Genomic DNA, 23872 nt, shown 5'->3' on the forward strand with positions numbered 1-23872 from the left:
CCAGAATACGCTCACAGTTGTTCCATCCGCATGGGGAGTTGACCAAAAAGGACATTCTCGTGGCCTGAGAACACAAAAACAATCGCTGATGTCATCGTCTTACAGCACTGATTCGTGAAGCATCAACAGTATTCTTCGCATCGTGCCACTTGTCGAAAATCTTGTCCTTTCAGAGGAACCCACAGACGCATCAGTGAGCGAGAGGTGGCTAATACAGCACAGGAAGCGCTCAGAGGCCAGTATGCACAGAACGATACAGGCACCCGCAGCAGAGTCTAGCTTACCGCGAGAGGGGGAGCATGGTAGGGGCCCTCGTAGGGATGAAGGTAGAGCTGCAATGAGAGCAAACTCAAAGGACCCATTCATTTATCCATTACTGTCCGATCCCATGCAGAGTTTCCCAGGCCTCCGAGGTATCGCCCAGCAGGGGCAGAGAAGCGTGTAGGTGTGGAGAACCACTCAGGGTGGGCTCTTTAATGCAGTTCCTCAAGCTGGATCCTGGCAACAGGCCAGAGAGTTTTGGATCACCTTTTATTTATTTAGACATTCATTCATTCATTTTTTTTTTTCCAGGGAAGCATAACAGAGCATTTATAGCTTAAACTATTGTAATTCTTATATGCTGGCTGGTTTCCAGAATAAGCTGACTGAATAAACTCACCACCTTTCAGGGGAGTCACTCCAAGGAATCTTTACGTACCGATGTCCGCAAAAGTCTTCTGTACCAGGAAAATTTAAGGGAAGTGCATCTCAGAAAGTTGTTAATACTGCGGGTTTTTTGCTCGTTGCTGGGTATCACTGTTGAGTCTCTCATTTTCTTTAAACTACATTTTGTCTTCTGTTTGGTAATTTTTATTTTTAAATGCGGTAAAAAAACACCTAACACAAGGTTTCCTGCCTCAGCCATTTTTAAGTGCAGTGTTCGGTAGTGTTAAATACATTCCCATTATTGGGCAACTGGTCTCCAGAACTTTTTCATCTTGCAGAATTGAAACTGTAATACCCATTCAACAACAACTCCCCATCTCTTCCTCCCCTGGTCCCTAGTAACCACCATTCTCCTTTCTGTTTCTATGAGTCTGACAACTTCAGATCTCACATAAGTGGAAGCATACAGTATTTATCTTTTTGTGTCCGGCTTATTTCCCTTAGCCTAACATTTGCAAGGTTCATCCCTGTTGTAGCAGGTGTCAAAATATCCTTCCTCTTTAAGGCTGAATGATATTCCACTGCATGTCCATACCACATTTTGCTTATCCATTCATCCATGACTGGATATTTGGGTTATTCTACCCCTTAGCCCTTATAAATAATGCTGCTATGAACACGATGGTGCAAACATCTCTTCAAGATCCTGCCTTCAGTTTTTTGGCTCGATTCCCAGAAATGGGACTGCTGGGTCATATGGTAGTTCCATTTTTGATTTTCTGACGAACTGCCACACTGTGTTCCTTAGCAGCTGAACCATCTTACATTTAGTATCAGTCAGGGCTGGGTGTACCGCTCCCCCGGCCCCCCATTCCCCCAGAGCTCCTGGACCACCGACCTAACTCCTGACAAGGTGAAGGCCTCATCCCCTGGCAGTCCTTTGTGGAGCAGGAGGCTGTTGTCCTCACAGGGACAGAGAAAAGGCTAGGATACCTTCAATAGGGGTGTAGCAATCCTGCCATAGAACTGAATCATAGTATGAGGCCCAAGCATAGGATGGATTCACCCACTCAGCACCATCTCACCTGCCAAATTCCCAAGTGATCTCTGCTTCTTCCAGAGAATAGTCCGTCCATGTGTCTGAGAACCCTGCAACATTTGAAAGCCCACTCCAGATGACATGATAACCTTAGCATTTGATGACACCAAGATTTTCAGGAGTATACTATTAAATTATTTCCCCCCACTCCCTGGATTTCCAATATTGATCCCTACCTATCTCTGCCTCTATTGCCATAGTTTTTGTAATGCCATCATTGTCCCTAGAGAGAGGTTCCCTTTTCCCTTAGATATACTCATCTAGAAGACTGGGAATTCTCCTCTTAAAAAGAACAGTGAGTTTTGCCGTCAGGAGAATTAGACAGACCTACCCCTGGGGTGGGGAGGTGAGAGAATGAGAACCTTAGAGATATATAAAATACTAATCTTTATATGACAAAAGGTTGTATCCTCTAGATTAATGAGAATTTCATAATGACTAATGTTCTTGAGAATGGGACAGAACAAGAAGTCAAATGCAAATACTCAGAGCTGACAACTCCATGCACAATACAAGAAGCTTCAGAGCACTGGTCAAGGTTTGGGACAGTTGGAAAACTACACATCTGCCCATATAATCCGATAAAAGCAAAAAGGAGGTGATCCTGACACTCTATTACACCACCAGAGAATTTTGTGCCTGGCCTGCTCAAAGATGTCCTTCTTCCCACTTTGGTTCACCTTCGAAACAAGTGAGACCTAACAGTTCCCCAGAGACCCAGTTCTTCACTTAGGGCCCCAGAGACCAGATAAGAAATCGGCCTATCTGCACAATGTTTGAGAACCCACAGCAGCAAAGATCAAGAAGGCAAACTGTTCCATTTTCCCTGACCCCAGGGGCTATGTACACTATAACCTACAGTGACTAAGATTCCTTTGAGAATGTGGCCTTCTACTCAGGGATGGTAGATGCCCTACCATAGGTGTGAGGTAGGTGCCCTACCATATCTCCTAGTCCCACTTCAGTTTTGGGTGCCCCAGTGCCTGTGACAGAGTGAGCATCTTCCTACGCAACGTGTGCTTTTCACATATATTTTCGCATATGTTTTTCATTTAACCTGGCTCCTGAAATGCACCAAGGAAAGGGTCTTTCTTCTATTGCAGTATTGGGTGAAAAGTTGTTTGTGCTACATTTTTCAAGAAACCACACATCAGTCTTCAGCAGGGGATGATAGTCTAACTTTCATGTGACTTTTCTAGGCTTATCGGACTTTAGAACCGATGCCCAACGTTTCATGCAATTCTACCGGAATCATCTCTATAGGGTGTTCTTTCGTCTTTTTGATGCTCATTTTTCTCATCTGTGTATGGAGAGTTGGACAAAGACATCTCAAATATTCCTGCAATATTCAGTGATTCCGCTGGAGAAGGAGGAACTGTAGGAAATAGCTCTCAGTAAAAAACCACAAAAGAACTTCTGCCCTTTCTTACTTTTATTCCCTCCTTGCATGTGTCTTTTAGAGAAGCAAGTGGTAGGAGTCCCAAATAAGAAAGCACACTAAAATGCTTAAAATGGTGGTATCCAAGGGCTCCTCTAGCATTGACTTGATAATTTCCGAGGCAAAGAGTCTTACTGTTGGGTGCTTACCATTCTTCCTGTTAGAAAAAGTCTTCTGGACCTTAATCTTGACTTATCTCCCCCTACCTTTCACTTATTCATTCAAATCCTCTCTATGAGGATTATATGGAACAAGTCAACTTGCTTAAATATGCATCAACTTGCTTAAATATGCATTGTGTGGTGTATGTATGTGTGTGTACATACACTAACACCTTCATACTAGATCCCTATAATTGTGTGTGGTCCATCGTGGGGTGGGTCTCAATGCATTGGTAGATTTTATGACACCAGAAAGACCAGTATTATGAGTGAGGCTGATGTAATTTGGTGAACCATGATTTATGGAAACTCTTTACAGGTTAAATGGGGGAATAAAGGAGGTGGTTAACAAAAGCAAATTGTCTACTCACACGTTCCTCTTATTAAATTGACTTATAACCAATAGTGCGTTTTTTGACAAAAGTCAGTGTCGTCTATGGTGGAAAAATTTCTTCTCTACTTTCTTTCTTTCTTCCTCTTCTGTTCCCAGTTCAGGCTTTGGGTCAAATGTAGTCTTTGCTACTACCAAGTAGCTGTGTGACCCAACATAAATGTCTTCACGTCTCTAATCCTCCACTTTTCTATTTGTGGAGGCAGAATAATGGCTCCCCAAAGATGGCCCCTTCCCAATCCCTGAAAACTGTGACTACGTTAGGTTATATGGTAAAGAGAAATTAAGGTTGCATATGGACTTAAAGTTGCCAGTCAATTGACCCTGAGATGGGAAGACTATCCACAATGATCCACATGGGCCCACAGTAATCACAAAGGACCAAGAAGGCAGCAAAGGTCAGAGGGGTGTGATGTGATTTAAAAAAACTCAGCCAGTCTTTGCTGGCTTTGAAGATGGAGGGAGGGTACCATGTGCCTAGGAATATGAATGACCTCTAGAAGCTGGAAAAGGCAAGAAAATGACTCTTCCCTACAGCCTTCAAAAAGGACTGCAACCCTTCGGACACACCTTGATGTTATTCCAGGGAAACCTGCATCAGACTTCTACAGAACCATAAGATAATAAATTTGAGTTGTTTTAAGGTACTACATGGGGTCCTGTGTTATAGCAGCAATAGAAAACTAATGCACTCTCTCTGAAATCCAGTTAATAATGGTATCCATCTTAAAATGATTGCCTAGACAGTTCAGGTAACCTCCACTGCCTGTTACTTACCAAGTACTCAGTATATAGATACTGTTATTTTTAAGCCTCCTCCTAACTTAGCCCAAAGCCAAGGGTGATGGTACATTGGAGGCTCCATTGCAAATCCTACTATGAATGGGCTTGCCAGCAGCCACTCTCCTGGAGCCAGTTGACAGCAGGAGAAATCACAATCCTTTCAAATCCATTTGGCCAGGGCTGACTGCCAATTTTCTAAAGGGATTTTCATTTTTAAATTAAAGTGATAGATCTACCTGTCTGCATCTTTATGACTGTGGGAGGAAGCTTCACGCCCAAGAGCCAACTTTGCTTTCCCTACGTATTCATTCCTGTTTTAATTTGTATATTTTAAAAAGAAGCCATGGATAACTCAGCTTTAAAGTAATTCCCTGTCTATAAGCTTTTAAAACCTTACTTGGGGAAAACAACAGCTCATATCATGGACAAGTTCAATGAAAAGAGATGGTATTTCCGGCAGGGTAGAGAATAGATCCAACACTTTCTGGGAAACTTCTCTCTTGGCCCTTTGCCTGACCACCACACTCTCTATAGTCACCACCTCCCCCCCATTTTGCAGTTACCCCAATATTCCAAGAAATTGCCCAATTCTAAGGACTTTCAAACCCTTAAGTCAAAGTATGGTTCCATACGCCTTAGGTAGAAGCAACAGAAGGGCAAAATCCTTACAGGGGACTTTTTTCCCTTTGGTTACACGAAACAATGTTAATGTAACATTTAGGGTGGAGACTTTACATGCTAAGTCAGAAAAGCTTTATTTATGGCCCACACAGCTGTACTCGCCTCCCTCTTGATCATTTGGGGATTATCCTATAGGCCTAACCTTAGTGCTATGCTAGCCCTTATTTGGATTCCTTTAATCCCAATTCCATCTCACCATTTGCATTTGTTGTCTTTGGCAGAGAAATTTTAAAAAGAAAGAGAACCATTGTTGATGGCACGTTCAAGTCAACATAGTATTCACAGGGACAGGGGTGTGGTGGCAGATGCAAATCAAGAAGTCTGCTTTGGTAATGGGGTAGGGGAAGCAGGGGGAGCTGCTGGCTGGTCTGTGTGGGGTTTTTCTTTTCTGATTTTGGATGGGTCAGATGTTTCCATTCCTTTCATGCTGGTGGTACATGTACATGCATGTTTGTGGAAGATTAACATTTCAGAGAATGGTATGATTTTCACATTTTATTTCTGTAGTTTCCATGAACAAGAAGCAATGAAAAAGTCTCTTGGGATCATTTGATTCCCGCCCCCCCCCCCCCCCCCACTCCCACCAGCAGCCTACTTAGAGGGCTGTAAGAGTCCCAAGGGACTTCTCATCCCTATTCCCAGTCAGTGGAACCTTTATTGGCTTATTGTGCTTCCTATCTGGGCCCCACAGAGATAGTGAGACAGAGCCAACTAGGATGAGCCAGGGAAATAGATAGCAAAAGTGAGGAAAGATTCTGGAAGTGAGCCATACCTGGAAGGAATATGGGAATGGGATGTAATTGTATAGAAAAGAGAAGGGCTTTTGTGAAGAGAGCCTTAATTAAGGAAGGAAGAAGAAGAGAGAGTTCAGTGTATATTGTCTGAAGGACAGAATACAGTCACTCCCTCCTTCAGAGGACCCAGCTCTAAGGAAAGGACTTGAGTGACAACAGGGTGCATGGAGTTGAGACACAAAGATTCTTACAGCCATGAGGACAGGGAGGGGTGGTTTCATTTATTTTTCTAGGTAGTGCATATATATTTCAGACGGGTAGTTTTCTTTGTATTCTGTTATAATGCAATTCACACTAGATAGCGGGAATGACTCTCTCATGAATTCCTCCAAGCTTCTCAGCCAGAAGCCTGAATTCTACAAGTTTAACCTTAAAACATATTTATGTAAAAAAATTTTTTTAACTGAAGGAAAGCAACACATTTACCAACACAACATGCTGAGAGAGTGTATTGCCTTCACTTTGAGAAGTGGGAAACTCAAACCTAAAAAGCATGAGCATTCTTTTTTTCCTCCACATATAAGCTGAATTAAACCATTTTTGTTTGTTTACTTGTTTGTTCGGTTTTTGCTAGTTTTCCAACATTGACTCTGGATTTGATCTCTGGCAGTGCAGAAAAACCTAAAATAGAACTGACATTTAAAACTTGCCATGCCCTGAATCTTCTTTGGTTATAGTCTTCTCTTTGTTGAATAATGTACTTTTACTAAGAATGAATAATATTCAAGGTAATCTTACAGATAACTATTTTCTCTGTACCAAGGGAAACCACAATGCCCAAATGACAAAACCATCAGTGTGTGTTTTCATTATGTTATTGTGGTGGGATGGAGGAGGGAAGGGTGCATTCTGAAATGGGGGGAAGGCTGCTAAAAATTGCAAAAAACTGGGGTGGTCGGAAAAATGCTGTACTTATTATAAGATAATTTGAAGGGTTTGGTGTAAAAAGTGGCTGCACCTAATATCAAGGTTTCAAAATCAAGTTCACTAAGTTCCCATTGTGTATCCTCAAAAAGAAACCAATATATCTGCTGCTATCAGAGAGCTCAGGCCTATGGAACAATTGGAGGCGAGACAGGATTCAATCGCCCTTCCTTCTCCACGCTCCAACTACAGTGTTACAACATGATATAGATTTGCCTCCCTGCCATGAAAATTGGAATGCAGTGGCCCTTTGCTTCCAAAATAAATAAGAGTTAGGTTTCCCAGCATTTCCCGTCTTTTCCAGGTTCATTCCAGGAGCTTGGCTTTAAACAAGATCAAACATGCACACAGCTGAAACCAAACTGGGTACTATGGAAATGTGGAAAGAGTGGACTTAAATCTTAGCTCTTCAAGACAGTCTAGATTCATTCCACAGCAAATGTTACTCGCAGCTGCTACTCTCCTGGTAAACAGAAGAGAAAAGAAGAAAGAAGTTATTATCTGTCTATTTAAACTATCCCAAGTTGAGGGGCCAATAGGTAATATGGTCACCATGCAGCATGATTTTTTTCTTTTTTTTAATTTTACTTGACTGGAAACATTGCCTATGCCTGTCTTCTGAATGAAGAGAAAAACAACTTCACTTGTTAAACACTTGGTTTAATTCCACCTTGGACATATCTACAGCAGAATTAGGACTGGAATCTGAGTCTATTTCTCCAACTTAAATTCACCATTCACTAAGTTTCCATGTAATGTTGGTGACTGATGCAGGAGAACCACTACTATAATTCATGAGACCTCTTTGTCATCTTTAAGGATAAAACTTATTTAACAAATGAGAGAACCAGGCAATGTGCATTTGGAGAATTATCATTACCCTTAAAGGCCTGCTTATCTAAGCCCTTGAAAGGTAGATGATGCTCTGACTTCAACTCAAAACACATGCATTAGGAGTTAGACACCTCAAAGTTTGCCTGACTCGAACCTTTCCATTCACTACGAATGAGGAAGCTGAGTTCTAGAAGGGATATCATATCCTTCCAGCATTTTCTTAGGGGGGTTTACTTTCTCTTCCCTCCATGTAACTTAAATAGCTCAAGATGCTACCAGCACTTGGCACAGAGTGAGAGAGAGGATGGTCTGGGTGGTCAATGTTGAGGGGTCAGATAAGAGGTCAGAATAAGGGGAATTTTGCCCAAGATTGCTGCAGGAAGCTGACGAAGCCACAAAATCATAATTCACTACACTCTCATATCCTATTTATAAAGGTCCTGTCAAGAATGGCCCATGATTTAGAAAGGAGCACAGATTGAGAAATGCTTCCATGTTAAGCTGTTCCAAGGCATTTGGTAGTGGTTCATCCCTGATCTCCAAATCCTGGGTTCTAGATGAATTTCCTAAGCAAAGACATTTGGTCTGCCTATGTGTGTGAGTCATATCAACTGGTCATATCAACTGTTGTTGTGGTACGTGACCTTCAAGCCCAGTTAGGGTTTACTCTAGGGTGACTGAGGAGTAGTCAAGAAATAGTCTGTGACTAAGTTAGAAGAAGCCCAAAGAGCAGTGAGGGGTGTCTGATCTAGACTTGCCACTTCAAGGGGCCTCTGCTGACCAGCAGCATCAGCCTCTTTGGGAGCTTGTTAGAAAAGGAGAATCTGCAGTTTCTCAAGATCTTCAGGTAATACTCATATGCATTAAACTTTGAGAGGTGATGCCTGGCCCCATTCCCAGAGATTCGGATTTAATTGGTCTGGGTTTGTGGCGTGGGCAAAGAGCTTTCAGAAGGTTCCCCAGGCACTGCTAAAGGGCAGCCATAGCTGAGAATGGCTACAGTGCCCCAGGATGTAGCCATGAGTTCTGGCTAAAAATATGGCACTGGGCAAATTCTGACATACAAGGAATTGCATCTTATTGTTGTTTATATTCCATGCATAAATCTCCATAGACGTTTAGAGAAAAGACTTTTTAGAAGAAAATGGCGAAGAGGCAAACCCAAAGATGGCTGGGTAAACAGGGAGAGAGAGGTAACTGTAGAACACAGCAATTAATTCAATGAATTAATACACGAAAAGCACTCAGAACAGTGGCTTATATGTAATGAGGGCTTTATAAATGCTAGTGGTTTTTGTTCCTATTATTGTTACTTATGAAGTCTGTGGAGTTGAACAGAGGGAGGATACTACAATAGTTACCTTTCATTTTGTGTCTCCTAAAAGCCCAGCCTTTTACATTCATTCCCTCATGTAATCCTGACAACAACAATTTCAAGAAGATATTATTACTCCATTTCACAGGTGAGGAAACTGAAGCTTAGAGAGGTATCTTAGTCTGCCTGGGGTTGTTCTAATAGAATACTACAGACGGAGTGGCTTAAAAACACATACTTCTTTCACACAGTTCTGGAGTCCAGGAAGTCCAAGATGAAGGTGCCAACCAGTTCAGTTCTTGCTGGGGCCCTCTTTCTGGTTTGCAGATGGCTGCCTTATTTCTGTATCCTCACAGGTGGAGAGAGAGAGAGAGAGAGAACTCAGGTCTCTTCTGCTTATAAGGGCAATAACCCCATCATGAGGGTTTATCAAAAGTAATTACCTCTCTAGGCCCCACCTCCCGATATCACCAGATTGGGGATTAAGGCTTCAACATATGAATGTTGGAAGGACACATGCAGTCTGTAACAAGATGTGAAGTATACCACCCTAGGTCAGAATTCAAACCCAGATCTACTTGAGTCCAAAGCACCATCTAACCTCAAGCAGGCCGAGGGTTATCATTGTATCCCCAGAATGGAGAGGATGGGAGAAAGCAAACAGAGGCTGAGAAAAAGAGAAAGAAATAGAAATGATCTTGATAAATTCCAAACAGTATTGATGGACCTCCCAATTCCCAGACTCGCACTGCCCAAAGAGCAGTTATAGGTTCTTGCCTTTGGAATAAAGTAAAACTTGGTCCTTGGAGTAAAGCTCATCTCTGTATTCAAGAGACACGTCCTTCCCTTGGCTGGGTTTCAGCTAATGAACCTCCCCAGCCAGTCACAAAAGAGGGTGGAAAGGAATGAGGGCCAAGCCCAACACATTTTATTCCCAAATTGCTACAATCAGAAGAGAATGTCTATCAGACTGGCCAAGAAAACAATAGAAGCCAAGTGGGCTGTCAAGGGGCAAAGAACCCACAGTACCAAAACCCAGTCAGATGCAGTCAGTGTGGATTTTTGATGGCAGGCCTGGTTTGAAAGAACCCCTTGGATTTGTTTGAGTTATATATTTTTTAGAGGAATTACTGCGATAGGACACTAAAGAAAGACCAAAGCCTAGGATTATATTCACCTAAAACTCCAAAAAGCATTCAATAAGGTTGCACATTAAAGTCAACTGTCCCAGGCAAGAAATCATGGTAGGAGGTAAAATAGCTCAATGTGAAGATAAAATGCTTCTCAAATAGGAAACAAAAATGGGTAAAAAGAGGTAACATCTTTGCTGGAAAGGGGTTACTCATAGGGCTGGTTTGATCTTTTCATATTTACATAATTTAATCAGGAGGCAAAAACTTTGGTGGTTATTCATTATTATTTTTCCCAGAGGGAAAATAAATTGAACCATACTATTCATAGACTAATAGAGTAAAAAATATGCTCTTGAGCCCTCTCCCCCTAATTCTTCTTTTGGTAACTCTGGCATGCCTCTATTGTGCCAGGCACTGTTGTAGGCACTTGAACTAATCAGCAAACCAAAGACACAAAAATCCCTGCCTTCCAGGGGTTTGCATTATAGTCGATGTACAATAACTGTATACACAGTGCTTTAAATTGGGCATAAATGCCTATGTCATCAATGTATTGAACCCCACGAGTGTTGCCCTAGTTCAAACAGTTTACAAAGGAAATAGGTGAACTCTAGGGTGATTTGTTACAAACGTCTCTTACCCCCACAAAGGCTACACGTCAAGGCTTCTGGAGTTTCTTTACTTCCAGGTTAGGATTAAGGGGGTATTGCAAGCCTTCAGTTCTTGATGTAAGTATATATATACATGCACCACTGCCCCAGCAGAACCTGAAGCTTCTGGAAGGTAGGAATCACAACACCACTTTTGTCTTCCACATCTCTGGCTGGCTCATGGGAAAGAGTGGGTCCTAACCTGCAAATGTCACTGACGTAGTCACAGGTTTTCATAAACTAGAGGAGACCACAGAAGTAGCCACAATAACATCTCTGAGCGCATGAAAGATTAGTACTAAGACTGTGGCAAACAGTTCTCCACCCCACAAAGGGCATAAAAAAGTGAGGAAGTGGATGTGAAGGTTGCTCAGTGCCAGAACAGGTTGATGAAGACATCTGCAGAACTTTCTTTCTCTGGAAGTACTTAAAATGAAAAAAGATTCTTCTGAGCCTAAGGACATTTGGATGGAGGTTTCTAAAAACAGACAGTGGTAATAATCTCTTACGTCAATTCTAACTTGTGGTAGCAACTTAAAAAGCATGACGCTGGCAGTGAGAGATAGAGTTCAGAGGAGGATGTTTGGGGATAGAGTCCCCTGAAAGGACCTTTGTCACTGGAGAACAAAGTCGCTCTGAAAGATGGAGCTTTTGCATGTAATAAACCTAATGCTTGAGCCCCACTCTCCAATGGATTGAGTGAGCTTTGATAAACTATGGTGACTCTGATGCCCTGATTGGCCAATAAAGGATGGCAACTCTAACAGGGGACTAAAATTGTCTTCAAGGTCAGTCCTTATCCAAAGGATTGTGGATAGGGCCTCCAATTGCTCTAGGGAATGTAGGCAACAACCACGGTCTAAGATGAGTATACCCAAGGACACAGAAGGATCCCCACCCAGTGTTTTTATGGGTTGTGATGGCAGAAGTGACACTGTTCAGCTGTGAGCCAAGGTAGAAGCCATGTCCAAAGGCATGATAGTCAAGTGTTTGCCTTTCTCCTCTTCTCTCATCCCTGCTGTCTCACCCCCACCTTTTTTTTTCAGTTTACTTATTTGAGAGAGACAGAGAGAGGGATCATAAACACAAACATGAGCAAGGGGTGGGGACCAAAGAGAGAGAATCCCAAGCAGGATCCATGCTGTCAGCATGGAGCCCACTGAGGGGATCCATCTCATGAACCATGAGATCATGATCTGAGCCAAAATCAAGAGCTGGATACTTAATAGACTGAGCCACCCAAGCATCCCCTTGCTGTCTTCCTTGTCCTGGCAAACACATACACACAATCGAATGAGCAGTGGAGTCCTTGAGAATCTGACTCCACACTTAGCTTAAGCTTAAGCAGCTTAAGCTGCAACACACTTAGGCAGCTTTCCTGACCCGTTATGACTGATATCCACTCGTATCATACTTCAAAACAGCGAGTCTGTCCACAATAATCTTGTCTTTGAAACTGTCAGGTTTATCTGTGGCCTTGTAATTTTCTTGTGGCTACTTCTGAAGACTGCACACTTCCTCCAATAGGTGTAGACATCAAAAAGATGTCTGCTACAGGAAGCAGGTTGACCTTGCTTAGATTCTAAGTGTGAAAGGTACTTCTAAAAGTCTCTGAGAATCTCATGTGTCATATCTTTTGCATCATCAGAGGAGGTATTTGGAGCCCAAGTCTTACAACTCAATGGCCAGTGTTCTTTCTTCCACATCACAGCACTTTCAAAATTCGAACTTCCTCCTTACATTCCTTACTAAATCAGGATGCATTTCTTAGTCACTTCTTTATGAGCCTAACTTTCTCCACCCCTTACAAAAAGTTTTTCCAACTTCATATTGGCAAGCCATCTTCTTGCCCTGGGGTCCTGGAATCCCATGGGTTTGGCTTCCAAAAGACCTTCTTCATGTTGTTCTTTCAGACCAGGGACAACCATCACTCCAGACATTTCTGTTTGTAAAATCATGGACTACCTGGCCTAGGGAGGCTCTCAAACACCATCATGCCAAATGCCCCCACTTCCCAGGGGTAGAAATTGAGTACAAGGGATCCATCAATTACACTGGGTTCATGACTCACAACTATGACCTTTCTGCTTTACCAGGCTCTACTCTACCACCCCAGTCTCGGCCCAGAATCATCCAGAACCCATTCTCTGAACTCCCTGTTTCTGCTGGCCATGACAGAGGTAAAGTACTCTGGGAAAAATTTTAATTGATGCATTTTCTCAATAAATGTTGCCACTCTGGGGTCTTAACCCAGTAGAAGGCACTGCTTCACAGATGAATGCTGTGCTATACGAACCGTAGGAATTCTGGTCCTGAGTGATGGAAGAGAGACCATGGATTGAGTGGTTCTCTTAGCCCCTTGGATCACACCCTCAGAACTCGAAAAGGATTGACAGAGGCCTCCTAAACCAGAGGTTCTCGCGGTGTTTCTTTTGAATGTAGGGAAAGCATGCTGCCCTGAGAAAGGACAGTGACTCCAGGCACCCCAGCTTCCCTTTGGCCACAAGTTTTCTGTGAACTTGAGACACATCTCTAATCTGCCCGGGACTAGCTCCTGGATGACTTAATCCTAGGGCCTCCCCCAGTTTTAAGAGGTTATGACTTGTGATGAAAGTTCAACCTCCTTAGATCAGATTTTCAAACTCAGGTACTTGGTGGGCCAGGGAGTTGACATAAAGAAGTAGAACATTTGTACATTAAGCACTTTTTTGTTGCCATTAAACATGTAGGATGACTATTCTTCCCTTCTACAGTGAAGTGTGCTGATCCAGTGTTGCCAGAACCTCTAATTTTTTTTTTATCAGGAAAAGCCCCAAATCCAAACTTAAATGTGAAAAAGTTTTGATTTTTAGTGCCGGCAATTCAACAGTCAACAACAACAGAACGTGTGGGGATGGAGACGATACCCCATCCCCCGTTGTGGGCAGCACTGACAGGACACTAGCAGACTACTATGAAACTAGGGTGGTCTGGAGCCCTGTGTCCAAAGGATGCTGGCAGGTGCTTGGAAGGAGTATAAAGAAAGTCTGTGTGCACCTTGGAAATACATTTCTGTGCAGAAACAAAGGATTACTATGCCACTATTTTCCCTGCAGTGGAAGGCTCAGAGAATTTCCTACCTGGGTGGTCCAAAGAGCTCAGACAGGTTGGGCTCTGCTGTGCCCCAAGGCTCTGGGTGCCCATAGTTCAGGGAGCGCCTATTGTTAGACTATAGCTCTGCTTCAAGGAATGTGAAAGTGCCTGGAGGTTATCACATTACCAACCAGAGAAAGGAAAAGGACGCCATTCCCTCGGTGCTTTTTGGGGGGAGAAGCTGGCAATGATCCAGCAGTGAAACCCAGGTACAAAGAAGGCCTTCGGGAGACAGACACTGATGGGGTGGAGCCCACAGGTGATTAAGGACCCAAGGGCCAAGCTCCGTAGCAATAATGATACGAATACAACTACCACTTAATAACCCCTGGCTCAGAGCGAGGAGTCCATTCTAAGCACGATCTCACTTAATTCAGACAGCGAGGAAACAAAGGTTAAATAACTTGCCCAAGATCACCCCGTAAGTGGGAGAGCCCACATGTAAAAGCAAGTGTGTCTGATTTCAGGCCTGGGTAAAGAGATGGTGGCCAGTGTAATTTTAAGGGGCAGAGATGGGTCCTGTACAATGGCCTGGTCTCTCCATGAAGGGAGTAGGCTGCAAATTCACAAGAAAAATTCATTTCTCTTTTTTCCGCATAAGGGACCACCACAGCTTCAACTTGCTTCCTGGCCAAGCTGAGGCTACTTTCTTCCCAAAGTTCCCACAGTTCTGTTGTCTCAAGAAAGTAAACTGTAATCAAACTTTTGAAAACCTGACTTTCTCGCCTGTCTCCCCAGACCAACGAGGCAGCATTTTATTATGTGTGTAGGTAGTCACATGATTCCAATCATAATAAAAGAGCTGTGGACCATAGAGTGACCTGATTTCTCTGAAAAGCTTTGGCTGATACAGTAACTGATTTTATTTTCCCATTAACAATGAAATTGGAAGGCTCTTTCAGCAACTTGCTGCATGGACGACCACCACTCCGGTCCCACTCAACAGCCATATTGTTCAGAGAAAACAGTACCAGCGATGACTGCAAATGAACCCAATGGACAGGCCTGGCACCTCGTGGCATATTCAATTATTTGGCTTTGCTGAGGCCACCACTCCCTGCCATGGAATCAATCTTTCTCTTATTAGAAAACACATAAAGGGTCACAAGCTCCATTTGAGACAATGGCTAAGAGGGCAAAGAAGGGAAAGTGTCAGATGATTTATTTTTATGGGCATTTAGTTGAAAATTTCCATGCATCTTGCTATTATCAATCCACTGTGCAGACCAAGGAGGGGGAGGCTGTGAGGTTAAAGCAGGGAATGAGGCAAACAGGGACTCATCTAGTGAAAACAGCTTAGCCAGAGAGGGCAGTGAAATAACACAGTGAGTCCAGGAACATCAATCGTCAACCCCACAGTTAATCTCCAATATTCTGGCATTGAGCGCTTAAATGTGGGCCCTGGGATCTCAGAACTTGTCCACAATCAGGGCCCCTTCATCTTTGTTTGGATGGGCTTATGACAAGAGCTCTGGACTTGGCTGATTCTTTGGAAGGAACATTCTCACCAAGGTCAAGACTACAAAAGCAGATCTTTGCTTAGGGACCACTTGGGATGGGTCTAGGCTCTGCTTGGCACTGCACTTGGAAAGAAAGAAGTTATAAAAGCATTGTATCTGATCCCTGCTCTCAAGGAGTTTATACTTGACATATGAAACAGCAAGAGGAGGCCTGAGGATATGGACCGATTAATATTAAATAGTAGATGCCACCAGCGGAGGAAGAAGAGAAGGATGAATGAGAGCGTGATTAACTTCACACTACTACTGGCCCAAGAACTTAATACTTAGCAAAAGTTCCAAATTCCAGTTTTCTTGCCTGTGTCTCCAGGCCTAGGAGAAGGCCTTCTAGTACATGTAAAAGGAGCTTAAAATGAAAGAGGCTATAAAAATAAACTATTTCTTGTTTTCCTATTGCAAATTAAGAAGGCAGCAGTTCGTTACTAATCTGTGGCTGCTTGTACTCCTACTGCTTATTTGAAGTGAAGAATGAAAAATGTGAGATCCAGACAAACACATTATTTGGGACTTCCACTTTCCATTATATTTAAAAAAATTTTTTTTTCAACGTTTATTTATTTTTGGGACAGAGAGAGACAGAGCATGAACGGGGGAGGGGCAGAGAGAGAGGGAGACACAGAATCGGAAACAGGCTCCAGGCTCTGAGCCATCAGCCCAGAGCCCGACGCGGGGCTCGAACTCACGGACCGCGAGATCATGACCTGGCTGAAGTCGGACGCTTAACCGACTGCGCCACCCAGGCGCCCCTCCATTATATTTTTTAAAGATTTTATCTCAAAAGTCTTTTTATTGTTTAAATTTTATTGATTTTTAGAGACAGCGGGAGAGAGAGTGGGAGAGGGGCAGAGAGAGAGAGGGAGAGAGAGAATCCCAAGCAGGTTCTGTGCTGGCAGCAGGGCTCGATCTCACAAACCATGAGATCAGGACCTAAGCCAAGATCAAGAGTTGGGCACTTAACCGACCCGGCCACTCAGGCACCCCTGCCTTAAACGTCTTTTAACCTCAGTTCTGCTTTATTAGACAAAGTTAAATATCACTCTTCATATAGATCATATAATCCAGGAGCTGTGCTTCTAACAGTTGGACCATGTGAATAAGTCATGGGGGTAGGGGCAGGTAGGACATTAGATGGGATTCTAGAGTCCTGGACAAGGAGACAGGCCCTGCCATAAGCAGTCTTCACCGGCCAGCAATACCATACAGCTGCCATGTGGGGCTAGGACCCAGTATAGCCAGCACCTCCAAGTTTTCAGAAGATGAAACGGTAGTTCGTGAAATTTACTGATGTTTAAGTTATTATTTAGCGCATACAGAGACCAACACAAAACCAAACAAACCCACATCTGGAACTGATCCATGGGTCACTGGTTTAGAATGCCCAATTTAGAGCAACCCGTTCACTTCACAGATAGACGGTGAAATAAGATCCATAAAGGTGAGATTACTTGCCCAAGGTTCTTTAACTAGCTGAAGAGCCAGGAATCCGTTTTTCCTCACTCTTAAATCTTAGTTACTTTTGCCATACCATATTGTCTTACAAGAAATAAGTCTCACAGAGGTTATGGGAAGATATAGACCACAGAGGACCTGAGAAGGCATCTTCTCATTCCTCCCTACCCCTCATCCTCAGTTAATGATCAGCCACAAGCCATCTTTGTGGAGGATCTAGGATATCCGTGTGGCTGCATCTCTAGTCCTTCTCTGCTGAGTGTTCATTTAGGATTTGTCTTGACGAAGGGAATGTGTGAGTAATTGAAGCCATCTACAAAGAAAGGCAAAGTACAGGGCCTTGACTGGGCTCACTGGGGAGTTTCAAAAGAAAACGCCCAGGGCTTAGGCTTGCAGGCAACTATAGACTGCATTTCAGGCCTCTGAGTCCCAGGACCAGCAAAATCTTTCCAGTTGTTAATTTGGAGTGGGAATCAGGCATGGACAGCAAGTCCTAGTTTCGTCTCCTACCAGGAACAAAGCCTCCCAAGAAAATTATCACTTGATGGCTGATAAAAATAGAATTGCAATTTATGCCTCCGTCTACTCTCTCTATCTTCAGGCTCTTAAGGTGTATTTTCCGTCATAATGGCTGATTTAGATGGATTCCCGGGGTGCTGCATCACTGCTGATGACATTAATGGTCTTGGGCTCCCTGAATTTTGATTGATTGCTATAATCTGCGAAACTATTTCAGGACATAGATTTATTATTATTAAGCCTATAAAATGGTGTCAGGGTCAAAGCAAGCTGATGAGGTGTGTTGTGATGCAAACATGACCAAGGGGTGGATGCCACCATGTAACAGACGTGAATAGCAGGAGCAAACAGGGTCTCTTCTTCCACCCATGCCCAGCATCTCAGCCCTCTCCCAGAGGGGTATAGCGAACTGAGGTTCCCACTGTCAGTGGGCAGGGGGATGGGGGAGAGGTGTAGAAGGAAGAAAAATGTGTACTATGAGTTACTCTCCCAAATGGTTGCATTCCTTTGAGAAGTTTTGACAGAATCTTCATTTCAGTTCATTGAGAAGTACCTAAAAACTTCCTCTATTTTTTTTCCTCTGGCCTCCAGATATTACCTAGCTTTCCTAGCCCAAACCCATTGTTCTGAGAGTCAGAGAACAATAGTGATGCTATCTCATTCAACCTCTATCAAGGAGAGAAGAAAAGGCCAAGCAGGGAATTCTATTCCTAGCCATATTATCCTTTGTTCCTTCCCTCCCTTCAGAAAGTCTGGCTCCAGTTTTAAGGTCAAGGAAATGGATCACAAATTGGGCTGGGTCCAGAAAGTTATTCTCAAGATTGCCATTTCAAATTCCTTTTTAGAAAGGATGGGGGTATTGGATAAGATAATAATCCATACCTTCCGTTTACACATGAGAGGTAGAAAGCTGAAAAGAGCTTCATTCTTACTCTTCAAACAATAAAAACCTAGACTTGCATATTCGCAACTTTTTATAAATACACCGGAGAGTTGGGGTCACAGGGCAACCAACCAACCAACCAACCAACCAAAACTAATTAGTTTTAGACAGATGATCATGAGCAGGGATGGGATGTGAGCACTTCCTCACCTGGGGCTGATTGACAGGCCCTCACAAGAAGGACTCAGCTGAAACTACGAGAGAACTTGCTGGCAGTGGCCAAATGTAAGCAAACAAGACACGGGAATCCCAGGAACCACAGACATATGGGAATGTCACGAAGGCCCTTCTGCATGGACCCAGAGGGCACTCACGGAAGGACAGGCAAGAGTCACGGGAAAGCATCCTGGGGGTATAGTTTGGGGAAAGGGGAAGGGCCGCCACTGGCAGAGAGGCTTGAAATTTTGCCCAGATTCTTCCCTGCATCTCCTCTGCAGAACAAAAGCTGTAAACTGCTGGGGGGAGCGGGGAGGAGGCAACCAACACCCACAGCCCAATGCAGCACGGATGTGGCAAGACCCCTCCACCTCTGGGATAAAGAAGAACACTGCATGATGATAATGGGGTTAGCGATCCAGAAAGACAACCATCCAAAACATCTAACAGAAGAGCATTAAAATACTTGAATCAGAAAGAGACAGAAATAAAAGGAAACAATGAGCATTATACGTGGAGGCTTCCCTCTTCCTTCTCTGTTATCAACACAAAGAATAAAGACGACCTAAAAAACATTATCAACCAACTTGTCTTAACTGACATCTATAGAATCCTCCAATTAATGAGCAAAGTACACATTCCTTCTAAGTGTACATGGACCATTCACCAAGACATGGCCATATTCCAGGCCATAGAACAAACCTTAACAAATTAAGAAGACTAGGAAATCACGCAAAGTATGTTCTCTGGCCATAACCAGAATTAAACCAGAAATAAATAACAGAAAGATATCTGGAAAATCTGCAAATATTTGCAAATTAAGCAATGTGCTTCTAAACTACCCAGGGCTCCAAGAGAAATTCTCAAGAGCAATTAAGAATATTTTAGCAGAATGGAAATAAAAACATAACACAATGTATGGAATACAGTTAAGGTAGTACGTAGAGGGAAATTTATGGCAGTAAATACTTATATTCGAAAAGGAGAAAGTTTTCTAAGTGGTCATCAAAACTTCTACCTTAAGAAATCAGAAAAGGAAGACTAAATTAAATCCAAAGCAGGAAAGACGGCCGGAAATCATAATGAACAGCAGTCAGTACAATTGAAGTAGAAAAACAACAGAAGAGTGCCTCCCCCATCTTAGCATTTACTGTGCTATGTAGATCTTACCATTCTAAAATACCATGAAGAATTCAGAGCTAATTTTCTCAAAGGGGCCAATAGGTTCCTAGGAAACTGATCTCCTGAAGTCAGCTAGGAAAGAAGAATTTGGAGGTCAGCATCTGGGGTTGGCACTGACCTCTGTTAGCCGGCAATGCAGGTCTTAGCCAGAACAGCTGAAGAGGACCACCACAACAATCCTAAACTAAATATGCCCATCCTCGAGGAGCGGACAGTCAACCACAGGAGACCAGCAAACAATGCCGCGATGACACAGCCGTGTGCTATGATCGACACCAGCATAGATTGTGAGCGCTGAGGAAGCATCTCAGCTGGACCGGAGGACAGCACAGTTAAATTCTGAGATTCATGCCAATGCATCGGCATGAAAAGAAGGAGGAGAAGGATCCACGTAGAACAGAGATTATTTTCATGTTTAATATTACTGGAATAAAACATAGTGAACTGAAAAATCTTTCAGTTTATATCAAAGGCCTGCTCCAAATTCTGTAAGCAGCATATTGCATTATTCACTGAAGCTACTGCTAGAGTCCTATGCTTTAGAATTTTGTGAATGCTGGCTTTTTAGCAACTGATTCAAATCTATTTAATGTTTCTGTTCTTTTGGCATTCATGTAAGAAAGAGATAAAAATAACGAACAAGAATTAACCATTTCTAAGGAAGGGGCTACTGAGGATAACGATTCAGAAGCCAAGTTAAGATGATAATTCATTATGTTTCAGAAGAATGGTAAATGGATACTTGCATAATGGAATACACACATTAGTAAACAAAGAAGTTACACACCTCCACCAAAACTCAGTACAAAAAAGACACTTAAAACCCCTAAAAACCATGTTGCTAGACACTATATAAATATATATATATATATGTGTGTGTATGTACATATACATGTAATAACAAACCAGATCGTGATATATGAAAGGAGTTCAAATTTCCTTACATCCAAGATTAAAAAAAAAATTTTTTTTTAATGTTTATTCATTTTTTGAGAAAGAGACACAGAACATGAGCGGGGAAGGGACAGAGAGAGGAGGAGACACAGAATCCGAAGCAGGCTTCAGGCTCTGAGCTGTCAGCACAGAGCCTGATGCGGGGCTCAAACTCACGAACTGGGAGATCATGACCTAAGCCAAAGTCGGACGCTTAAGTGACTGAGCCACCCAGGTGCCTCTGTATCCAAGATTCTTGATAAGACACAGTTATATTTAGACTCCATCAATGTTTAAAGCATTGTGCAGAAATGGAAAAGTCGACTTTTATAATAACCCCATATAAATGGGAGTTCTATGTGGTGTGTGTGTGTGTGTGTAAAGTCTTCCCTGGGAAGATGGTTTACCCCAACTAAACTGAGGGGCAGTGATGGGAAGTGAAACTTGGGACGGCAGACACCTACCTGGGGCTAAAACTGGGACTTATTCTGTCCTGAAGAAATCCAGAGACTCAAAGTGCACTCTGACAAATTATCTCAAAGCCTCATGCGAGGAGAATGTGTGAGCAGCCAGGAGCTCAGAAGTGGGAGGTTAGGGCCAGACTTGAATGCTGGAGCACAGGCTATGGCTCAAAAAGCAAAGTTAAATGCCTTCTGGAAATGAGTGAGCAGTCTACTCCACGGCCACCACCACGACATTTTCTAGGAGTTTTGTTTTTGTTTTAAATACGCTTCATGCTTGTCCCTTGAAAAGAAAAGTTTGTTGCCCTCTGGTGAGCACTTAGCTTCCAAGAGGCTTTTCTCCTGGGGCCTCTTAGCAGCATAAGCTAGGCCCAGACTTGCCGGCCTTGAGAGACAAAAGAGAGAAGTCCGCACTAATTCAAAGTGTGGTATGTATGCGTTTCCTGAAGAATCAGGGGCATTGTCTCAAACCTCAGCTTTGTCTATAGAATGCTATCTCCCCATCTTTTTTACACCATGTCCAGTGGTGAGGACCAGACACCTGTATTTTAAAAAAAACTTCCTGCCATGATTCGGTTCTGCAGTCCCATGAGAACCACTGTATTAGACAGAAAGTTCTCAAAGGACAAAGATTGTATTTTTCTCTACATATTCAAGTAATAATTATTGAGCGTCTATGATGGGCCAGGACCTGTTAGGGGCTGGCCACATGATAGTGAGTAAGAGGGGTATCATCCTTGCCTCATCAAACTTTTATGGGGGGAGTCAGACACTAAACAAATAATTATAGTTAATTAAATATTTACAGCTGACTTAAGAACTACAAAGAGAAGGACAAACCTCTAGATCCCAAACACCCGGCCCAGCACTATATATATATGCATAATAAATATTTGTCGATTGTCTGCTGTTGCACAGGTTATCTGCATTGGCAGTAAATGCCCAAGTACATTCTGGGAATAGGTACGGGCCAAGAAAAAGACTGTCAGATAATTTGAAGGAACCTTGGGTTAGACAAAGTCAAACGGGCTTCCTTAATGCAGGACCTCCCCAGATTTTAACCTGCTAATGTATCCCGTGGCTCCCTAAGGCAGCTTTCTGGGGTACACAAGGTGCCCAGGCACTTCCCTCCTGCAGCGTGCCAGGGAGCCTACCCTGGGGACGCACTCTGGGAACCACTCTTCTGAGTGTGTCAGGTGGAACTTCAGGGCTCCCATGTGAAGGAGGCAAGTGTCCTACTTTCCCAGTGCTGGCAGCTGGCAGACTCCTGGAGAGTCTGGGGCCGACCTGGGTAACACAGTCCCGTCCCTTGCCCAGGGAACACTCCCCCTGCCCCCTAGCTATGGAGAACAAGGGGAGAAGCAGAGCCAGAGGATCCCTTCTTCGGTGAAGACGAATGGGCCTGATGCACTCAAGATATGAAGGGGCAGAAATGAGAACTGCCATTTGAGTGCCTGGTGACTTTGCTTGGCACCACGTGGGGTTCAAGGTCAGGGTAAGGGCACAGCCTCTATGTGTGATACCTTTCTATCAGAGCCTTTGGCTGCCGGCATACTAGGTATACTAGTAACAGGAAGTGGCTGTGCACACCGTCATGAAACGTGGCAGTAAAAGCGGATCTCAGGAATTATCCGGACTGAAAACACAGACCCGTTGCTCCCATTTAGGGCTGTATGGGACCCACGCATATCAAAAAATTCTTTGTGGTTCATCTGAAATTGAAATTTTACCGGGCATTCCACGTTTTTATTTTTATTTACAATCTGACAGCCCTCAGTTTTGTCCACGGGGTGCTGGGCTTTGAATACAAGGGGCCACCCTGCAGGTGCCACGTGGGCCAGAAGCAGCCCACTGCCGCTGCTGTGCAGATGTGCAGGACAGATCTTGCCTGGAGGTCCTCCTTGGCCGAGGTCCACTGCTGGGGAGGAGGTCAAGTCCACACCTCTCATGTCAAAAACCAGGAAAAAGAGGGGTTTTGTCAGCAATTTTTTGTGGAGTGGAACAGACTAGATCAGTGATTCCGAACCAGGGGCAGTCTGGCACTGTCTGGAGACTGTTTTGGTTATCACAGCTGGGGGTGAGGCCCAGCATTACTGGCATCTAGTGGGTAGAGGCCAGGATAAACATCCTACAGCGCGCGGGACAGCTCTCAGATCCAATAATTGCCCAGTCCAAAATGTCAGTAGCGCCAAGGTTCAGAAACCCTGGACTGGAGGGAAGTCGACCACATCCGAGAAGCAGGCAAGCAAGCAAGCAGATGTGTGAAGGGGACAAAGTTGTTGTCCTTTGGTCCTGATCTTTTAGCCTGGTGTCCCTGTGTGGCCGTTGATTCCTTGAGTTGCGGGAAGACAGTATCTGGCTACAATACCCCAATTTGTATTAGAGTGTTAATGACTTCACATGCTGACTGTTCAAGACATATTCCTGTTCAAGAGATGCACCCTATTTCAAAGGGTCCATCTTTTTTTTCTTCAAGATCTCACAACTTTGTCCAAGGAAGCAATGTGTCCAAGTAAAAACAATGACCCCCCTCAAATGTCCTCCCAGATAGAGGTGGATCTGAGAAGGACTAGGAAGTCTACGGGTGGAGGTTTGGGAAGGAGACTGCTTGCCTAATAACAGTGAGCAGACTTAGCTGGCCCTGAGCTTTGTTCCATTTGTTCTTTTCCCTCTTCTCACCTGGAATGCAAATGGGATGGGATAGCAGAGGAAAGCAGGTGCCATCT

The 23872-nt window shown here is 43.5% G+C and overlaps 1 long non-coding RNA gene across 1 annotated transcript in view; it reads right to left on the reverse strand.

Moving 5' to 3' along the window:
* Positions 1-466: 466 nt before the first annotated feature.
* Positions 467-23872, reverse strand: part of LOC125171054 (uncharacterized) — a 129537-nt gene continuing 106131 nt past the window's right edge. The window contains exons 4-5 of the long non-coding RNA XR_007154175.1: positions 1734-1797; positions 467-498 (exon numbers count right to left, since the gene is read on the reverse strand). This is a non-coding gene — a long non-coding RNA (uncharacterized LOC125171054). The remainder of the gene's footprint in view (positions 499-1733; positions 1798-23872) is intronic.

Source organism: Prionailurus viverrinus, chromosome A1, assembly GCF_022837055.1.
Source record: "Prionailurus viverrinus isolate Anna chromosome A1, UM_Priviv_1.0, whole genome shotgun sequence".
Lineage (NCBI taxonomy): Eukaryota > Metazoa > Chordata > Mammalia > Carnivora > Felidae > Prionailurus > Prionailurus viverrinus.